Genomic DNA, 7883 nt, shown 5'->3' with positions numbered 1-7883 from the left:
CTGTGAGAAGCCCATTTGTTAGTACTTCAGGTTTTAATTGTACTTATTGTTTATATACACGATCATACATTTACTTAACGTTGACACAATGTAGAAACATAGAAAAATAGGTGCAGTAGGCATTTTGTCCTTTCGAGTCAGCACCGCCTTTCAATATGATCATGGCTAACCATCTAAAATCAGTACCCTGTTCCTGATTTTTCCCCATATCCCTTGATTCCTTTAGCCCTAAGAGCTAAATCTAACCCTCTCTTGAAAACATCCAGTGAATTGGCCTCCACTGCCTTCTGTAGCAGAGAATTCCACAGATTCACAACTCTTTAGGTGAAAACATGTTTCCTCATCTCAGTCCTAAATGGCCTACCCCTTATTTTTAAACTATGAACCCTGGTTCTGGACTCCCCCATCATCGTCAACATTTTCCTTGCATCTTGCCTGTCAAATCCTTTGACATAAATGTTTCTCTAAGATCCCCCCTCATCCTAAATTCCAGTGAATACAAGCCCAGTCGACCCATTCTTTCATCATATGTCAGTCCTGCCATCCCGAGAATAAACCTGGTGAACCTACGCTGCACATCCTCAAAAGCAATAATAGAAACTTCCTCAAATTAGGATTAGAATCTGCCTACAGACACTTCCTGTCTGTAGGCAGATTCCTCCCCATCCTGGATCAGTCCAATCAGGGTTGTGTCATCCGCAAACCTGAGATGCTTGACAAGGGCGGGGGGGCTTTCCTCTTATAGCTGGTAATTCTTGCAAGCCCTTCCAAACTGAAGAAGAGTCACTAGCTGGGAGCTTGCTCCTCAACTTCTCAGAGTACCTTTCTTTGGCAGCTCTGATTCCTCTTCTCAGCTTGTACTTGACCTGCCTGTAGAGGTCTGCACCCCCACTCCTGTAGGCCTCCTCTTTAGACCATCGGAGCTGTCTGAGTTCTGCAGTGAACCAGGGCTTGTTGTTGTTGAACCATGTCCGGGCCTTAGTTGGAATGCAACTGTCCTCGCAAAAGCTCACATTTGATGATAGAATGTCCGTATACTCATCGAGGCTTGTGGTTGCTTCCCTGAACACATTCCAATCCGTGCAGTCAAAGCAGGATTGTAGGTTCTCAATGCCCTTGCTTGTCCACCTTTTCGTTGTTCTGACCACAGGCTTAGCAGCTTTTAGTTTCTGCCTGTAGGTCGGAATAAGGTGAACTATGCAATGATCAGAGAGACCCAGACCCACCCGGGGAACAGAGCGATATGCGTTCTTGATTGCCGTGTAACAGTGAGCAAGTTTTCTCTCCCCTCTGGTGGGGCAGGTAACATGAAGTCTGTGTTTTGGAAGGTCAAGGCTGAGGTTACCTTTGTTAAAGTCCCCCAAAACAATGACCATGGAGTCCAGGAAGTCACTCTCTACCCTCATTACCTGGTCAGCGAGTTGCATTTGCGCCTCACGTATGCAGGCTTGGGGGGGGGGGGGAATGTAAACTCCAGTAAGAATAAAATAAGTAAATTCTCTCGGAGAGTAGAAGGGTTTGCAGTTTATAAAGAAGGATTCTTGGTTGGGAAAGCAGAAATTTGACAGTACCGTGATGTCGCTGCACCAGTCCTGGTTGGTATAGAAGCATCTTGATTTCCCCTCTGCCTCCACTTCGCGATCCGCTCTGTGAAGTTGGAAGCCAGCCAGTTGCAGCGCGCTGTCCGGGGTCGACTCACAAAGCCGGGTCTCGGTGAAACACAGGGCAGCAGCTCGAGAGAAGTCCTTGTTTGTCAGATGCACAAGTTGCAGTTCGTTCACTTTGTTCTTGAGAGAACGTACGTTTGCCAGGAATATGCTCAGCAGTGGTGTGCGTAATCCTCGTCACCGGAGTCGGGTGTGTGCTCCAGTGCGCTTCCCATGGGTCCTCCTCCGTCTCAAGACCTTGAATGCAGTCACAGCCCCGCCGACGAGTATGTCCAAATAATCCAGCGAGTGAGAGAAATCCGGAACGATGTTTGGAGGTACTGTAGGTCCGATGTTTATGAGTACCTCTCTCGTGAAAATAATCTTTGTAGAGTTTTCACAGATGACACAAACGAACAAACACATACAAAACAACAAGGAGCAGTACACCGTGGCCGCCATCGCCGGCGCAAACAGCAGCAGCAGCTACACTGCACATAGACACACTGAACTTTTATCTCCTGTTCTGTATTATGTTTACATATTCTGTTGTGCTGCAGCAAGCAAGAATTTCATTGTCCTATCTGGGACACATGACAATAAAACTCTCTTGACTCTTGACTTGGACTTCAGCAAAAAAGGGTTCTTGGGGAAAAAAGAGCTACCCTAAATGTAGTTGCATCTGGTTCAGTAACTATGGTAGGGTGAAGACTATTCCATGCTTTAATTGTGCGGGGAAACTCCATGGAGCAGCCAGCATCTCTGGATAGAAGAAATTGGATGACGTTTTGGGTAGAGACCCTTCTTTAGATTTCCTGTGGTTTTAGTGTTTTTAGTTTAATTTAAAGAAACAGGCCCTTCGGCCCACCGAACACACACAATTTCCCTATTGGGATTAATAAAATTCTATTGTATATTATCGTGTGTGTGTAGGAAGGAACTGCAGATGCTGGTTTAAACTGAAGATAGATACAAAAAGCTGGAGTAACTCAACAGATCAGCCAGAATCTCTGGACAAAAGGAAAATATTACGTTTTGGGTTGGGTCCGAAAAAGGTTCCTGCACCTTTGGAATTTGGAAGGAAACAAGAGCACCCGGAGAAAACCCATGTGATCAAAGGGAAAAGGAGCAAATTCCATACAGACAGCACCCATATTCAGGATCAATTCCGGGTCTCTGGCAATTTTAGGCAGTAACTTTATGGCCAATGTTCTTCCGCATAGTCTTGAACTGAACAAAAACATACAGTAGCTGTAAAGGAGGACATAGCGTCACTTAGAGATTTAAGACTGAAAATGGATAGTTTCTTTTTTTTTTATAGCCAAAGTTATCAACGTATAATTTTTTGTGTGTTGGAAAATAAAATATAGTGGTACAGCTGGTGGACTTGCTGCCTCACATGCCAGCGATCTGTGTTCCATCCTGTCCTCGGACCTGTCTGTGTTAAATTTGCACATTCTCCCTGCAAGCTTGTGGGTTTCCTCCCACATCCCAACTTGTTAAATTGTCTCTGTAAAATTGCCCCTAACGTGTAGAGAGTTGGTGAGGAAAGTGAGATTACAAAAATCTCTACCGGAATATGTAAAAATGTTACCGTTACCGCAACATGTTTTCGAGAAGATGTGATCCCACACACACACACACATGCAAGATCAGAGTTTTATAAGTATAGCGATGTTATAATATATTCTATATGTTATTGAATCAAAATCAAGAATTATAAATTCACATTTCAAAACTGGTTTCACAATTCAGTAGTGCTGATTTTCAGTATTCCATACTGATATTTGAGAATACATGAGGTTGCATGCAAAATACTGATTTTCAAAAATCCAATTTCTGCTTAGTATATTCTATTGCATTTATGTGAGAAATACCGATTTCCCCAACAAAATACTGATTTTCAGCCATCAAAATACGGAAATGCTCGGTGAAACTTGGCAGCTCTGCAATTAATCACAATCACATTGTGTTTGAGAATTCAAAATGTGATTTGTGATCTTGTTTATGAGTCAACATGGAACTAGAATTTGTTATAATAATATGACAGTAAAATAGGTTAGTTTGAAAGCGATAATGTAAATGCATCATTTAGTTTGACTTCAATTTTCATGATGGAAATTGAAGTCGAACTAAATGTTGTATTCACATCACTATTCCATGTTGAAATGGATGTGATGTGAAGTTGTTAGGTCTGGAGATCCATTATAGGTACAATGCACACACTAACACAGTCTAACAGTAACAGGCAATCAAATCAACACACAAAACATTTTCTAAAACAAGGTTTTTTTTTACTGCAAAAACTTATATTTTATTTGCAGTTTTTGCAAGCTCCTTTATAGCATTTTACATAACATTTTACAACAGTACAACTTGATTATTAAAACAAGGCCAACTTCAATTCTTGATCTTAGAAAATGTATACAACAATGATCCCAATCATCCCATTCCACCCACTTATTACTCTTGACCAAAATTATTTCTGAAATATTGCTCATAAATTTGGTGCAAAAATGCTCCAATATAAGGCTCAGAATGCACCAGAGAGCATCTAAAACCCCAGAGCTTCCAAGATCAAGAACAAGATTCAATTTATTTGTCATTTGGACCCCTTGAGGTCCAAAGGAAATGACGTTTCTGCAGCCATACATTACAAACAAATAGACCCAAGCCACAACATAATTTACATAAACATCCATCACATTGCTGTGATGGAAGGCCAAAAAAACTTAGCTCTCCACTGCACTTCCAGGGCTCTTAAGCGGCCCCTGGACCCCGGCCGCGAGGGACTTCGTGCTTGTGATGTGTGATGAGCGCACATTCTTTTGTAATCCTGTCATGCCACCCCCCTTTTTGAAAAGCTTCATGTGGGCCTGAAAAAAAATAGCTGATGCTCCAGAGATAAGTAATAACTTAATATTGGATGAGCTAGATTTGGACCCAGCTTTTCTTATATTCTGAAAGGCTATAAAATATTTCAGTCATGCCATATTCATACTTGGTAGGAGTGTTTTATAAGAAAAATGTATAATTGTGCTAACTTTCCTTTGTTCTGTGAGTGGAGCCTGAGAAGAAATGAACTTCTCATTGTAGATCTTGCCACTCCCGTTTGACGAATCAATTAAAGATTGCCATGGTTTACTTTTAACATTTGTTGCTATCTGCTTTTTAAGAAACAAACTTTGACAATCTCATTAACCAAGTTTGGCTTTCTCACTTCACTAGTTGAGTTTAATTTATCATTGTCACAAGTACTGAGATACAGTGAAGAGCTTGGACAAAGTCAAAATCTTTACAAGAAGGCCCAACACACGCTTGAACAGATCCACCTCATCTTCCAACTAGGTACACCACAGCCTTCTGGACTCAAAATCAGAGAGTCTGGAACCAGAGGGCATAGCCTCAGAATAAAAGGACATACTTTTAGAAATGTAGATGAGCAGGAACTTCTATAGCCAGAGGTGGCTGTGGGGGCGGTAACTGGGTATTTCTAAAGCAAAGACTGATAGGTTCTTGATTAATTAGGGCGTCAAAGGTTACGGAGAGAAGGCAGGAGAATGGGATGTAGTGGGAAAATTGGATCAGGCATGGTCGAATGGTGGAACAGACTTGCTGGACCGAATGGTCTAATGCTACTCCTATATCTTATGGCCTCCAACTTTGCAAAACTTCCTCTTTCTTCCCACCTGTATCAGATCTAGCCATTTCTTTCAAGCCTCCATCTGTGATTTTGGGTCCATTTTTCTCTTTGTGTGTATTGCCTGATCTGCTGGATACCTGTATTATAGCACAGGCAAGGGAGTATAAAGCACATTATCTAATTTGGTCACCATCCATCAGAAGTACTCCCTTCGTTCTACCCATTCTCCCCACTTTCTCTCCGAAAATCTTGTTTTTTCACTTTCCCAATTCCAATGAAGTGTCTTAACCCAAAGTTAACTGTTTCTCTTTCCACAGAAACTGCCTGACCTGAAGCGTATTTGGCAATTTCTGTTTTTTATTTCAGATTTCCAACCTGTATTTTCACAAGCAATTTTACATTTTAGCTTTGCATCTGTTGAACATCAATTCAATATTCTGTAATGTATCTTCAATTGTTTTTCATGATTTCAAACTTTCTTTGGTGTGTTTGAGGGTTACTAGTCCAGGACCAGAGACTCAGGATAAAAGGACGTACCTATAGACAGATGAGGAAGATTTTATTTAGTCAGACCGCGGTGAATCTGTGGAATTCATTGCCACAGAAGGCCGTGGAGGCTGTCAATGGATGTTTTTAAGGTGGAGATTTATAGATTCTTGATTAGTACCGGTGTCTGGGGTTATGGGAGAAGGCAAGAGAATGGGGTTGAGATGGATAAATAGATCAGCCATGATTGAATGACGGAGTAGACTTGATGTGATGAATGGCCTAATTTGTTCCTACAACTTATGAACTTATGGACTACTGGAAGCTGTAGTAATTTTGATATGTACTCTATCACAAAGATGGCCCATGTTCTTTCCACAATTGTTTTCTCACTTTTCCAATTCTATTGAAGTGTCTTCAATCTAAAACATTAACCTTGTTTCTCTCCCCATGGATGGTTGCTGAATACTTTTGCCATTTTTATTTTCAATTTCTAGCCTCTGCTATTTTCTACTCTTCAATTTTCCTTTTTTTAAAACAAAATTGCCTTTTCTACTTATCTTGTCACCTTCAAGGATTTTAGATGATTAAAAAAAGAGACGCAGAATGGCGCAGCTGCTAGAGCTGCTGCGTCACCTAGCCAGAAACCGGGATTCGATACTGATCTCGGGTGCTATCTGTGTGGAGTTTACACGTTCTCTCTGTGACCATGTGGGTTTCCTCCAGGTGCTCTGGTTTCCTCCCACATTCCACAGATGTGCAGGTTTGTAAATTAATTGGCCTATGTAAAATTGCTTTCAGGTTTTATCTCTAACAAAAACTAAACTAAAACAGTACCTGTTCCTATAACTCTTTAAAAATTGTCCTGCCACATTTCATTGTTTCTGTCAAAATGTGTTAATTAATTATTTTGTCATGGATCGACCTATTTTATTTCTGTTTTCTCTGCGATATACTTCTGAGTTTCAAAGGATTTGGAAATTTGTAGTTATTATCTGTCTTTCCAAATAATGGATATTAATATGTGCTGGAAAGGAGTATGAAATCCTAGTACTGGCCTTTGGGGAACACACTTTTCTGCCCTCTGGTACATCAGGAACTTAGCATTTAGCTCTCTCGAAAGAAAAGCAATCCTTCAGCACTATCTACTGCTTTTTGCCCCTCAGCCAGTTTTGTCACATGGGGTTTAATTTTGCTTACATAACCTATTATGATGAACTTTGTTGATTCTATTTTGAAGGTCCACATACAAGACGCCGGTTGCATTTCCCTCTTCATTCCCCTATAGCTTTCCTCCATATAGTTTGTCAAATTTGTGCTGACGTTTGTCCCAGGCCGTGCCAATGCAATTTAATTTTCTCCCAGATTAATGCTACAACACAAACTCTGCAGTACAAAGAAAGCCATTTAGCTCATTTTCCCTATCAAGAGATACCATCTCTGCATTAAATTTCACCTACCCTGTATCCGCCCATTCCACCAGCCTGACTATCCTGAAAACCTTGCCTTTCCTCCTTGTTTACCATGTTTCCAAGCTTTGAGTCATCTGCAAATATTGAAACAAGCCCAAGCCCAAGTTGTCAATCATGAAAAAAAATAGTGACCACTGTTTATCATTTAAACAGTTCTCAAGGTTTCAGCAATAAACAGTAGCCTTTATCATTGAAAAATTAGAAAGATTCTTAATTTTTTCATTAAAAACTTTTTTAAATGACAAAATAACTTATCATTAAGTTTTTAATAATTTAAGAATCTTTCGCATTGATGATAAATGATAAAGGCTACTGTTTACTGCTGAAACTGTGAAAACTGTTTAAATGATAAACAGTAGTCACTATTTTGTTTCATTGCCTACTGTCCTTTAACCTGGAAAACACTTGTTCACCATAACTTATTTTCTCTCCCCAAACCAGCCTTATATATTTCGGCTCTCAACCCAAAACATCACCTATCTATGTTCTCCAGGGATGCTGCCTTACCTGCTGAGTTGCTCCAGCACTTTATGTCCTTTTGTGTATTAACCAGCACCTGCAGATCCGTGTTTATTACTCGAATTTGCTGTTGCTAGTGCATTTATCCCATGGGTGAGATCCTCAAAGATATCTTAA

The sequence above is a fragment of the Leucoraja erinacea genome, chromosome 9 (assembly GCF_028641065.1).
Source record: "Leucoraja erinacea ecotype New England chromosome 9, Leri_hhj_1, whole genome shotgun sequence".
Taxonomy (NCBI): domain Eukaryota; kingdom Metazoa; phylum Chordata; class Chondrichthyes; order Rajiformes; family Rajidae; genus Leucoraja; species Leucoraja erinaceus.
The sequence above is the reverse complement of the archived record's forward strand: the minus strand, read 5'-3'. Positions refer to the sequence as shown.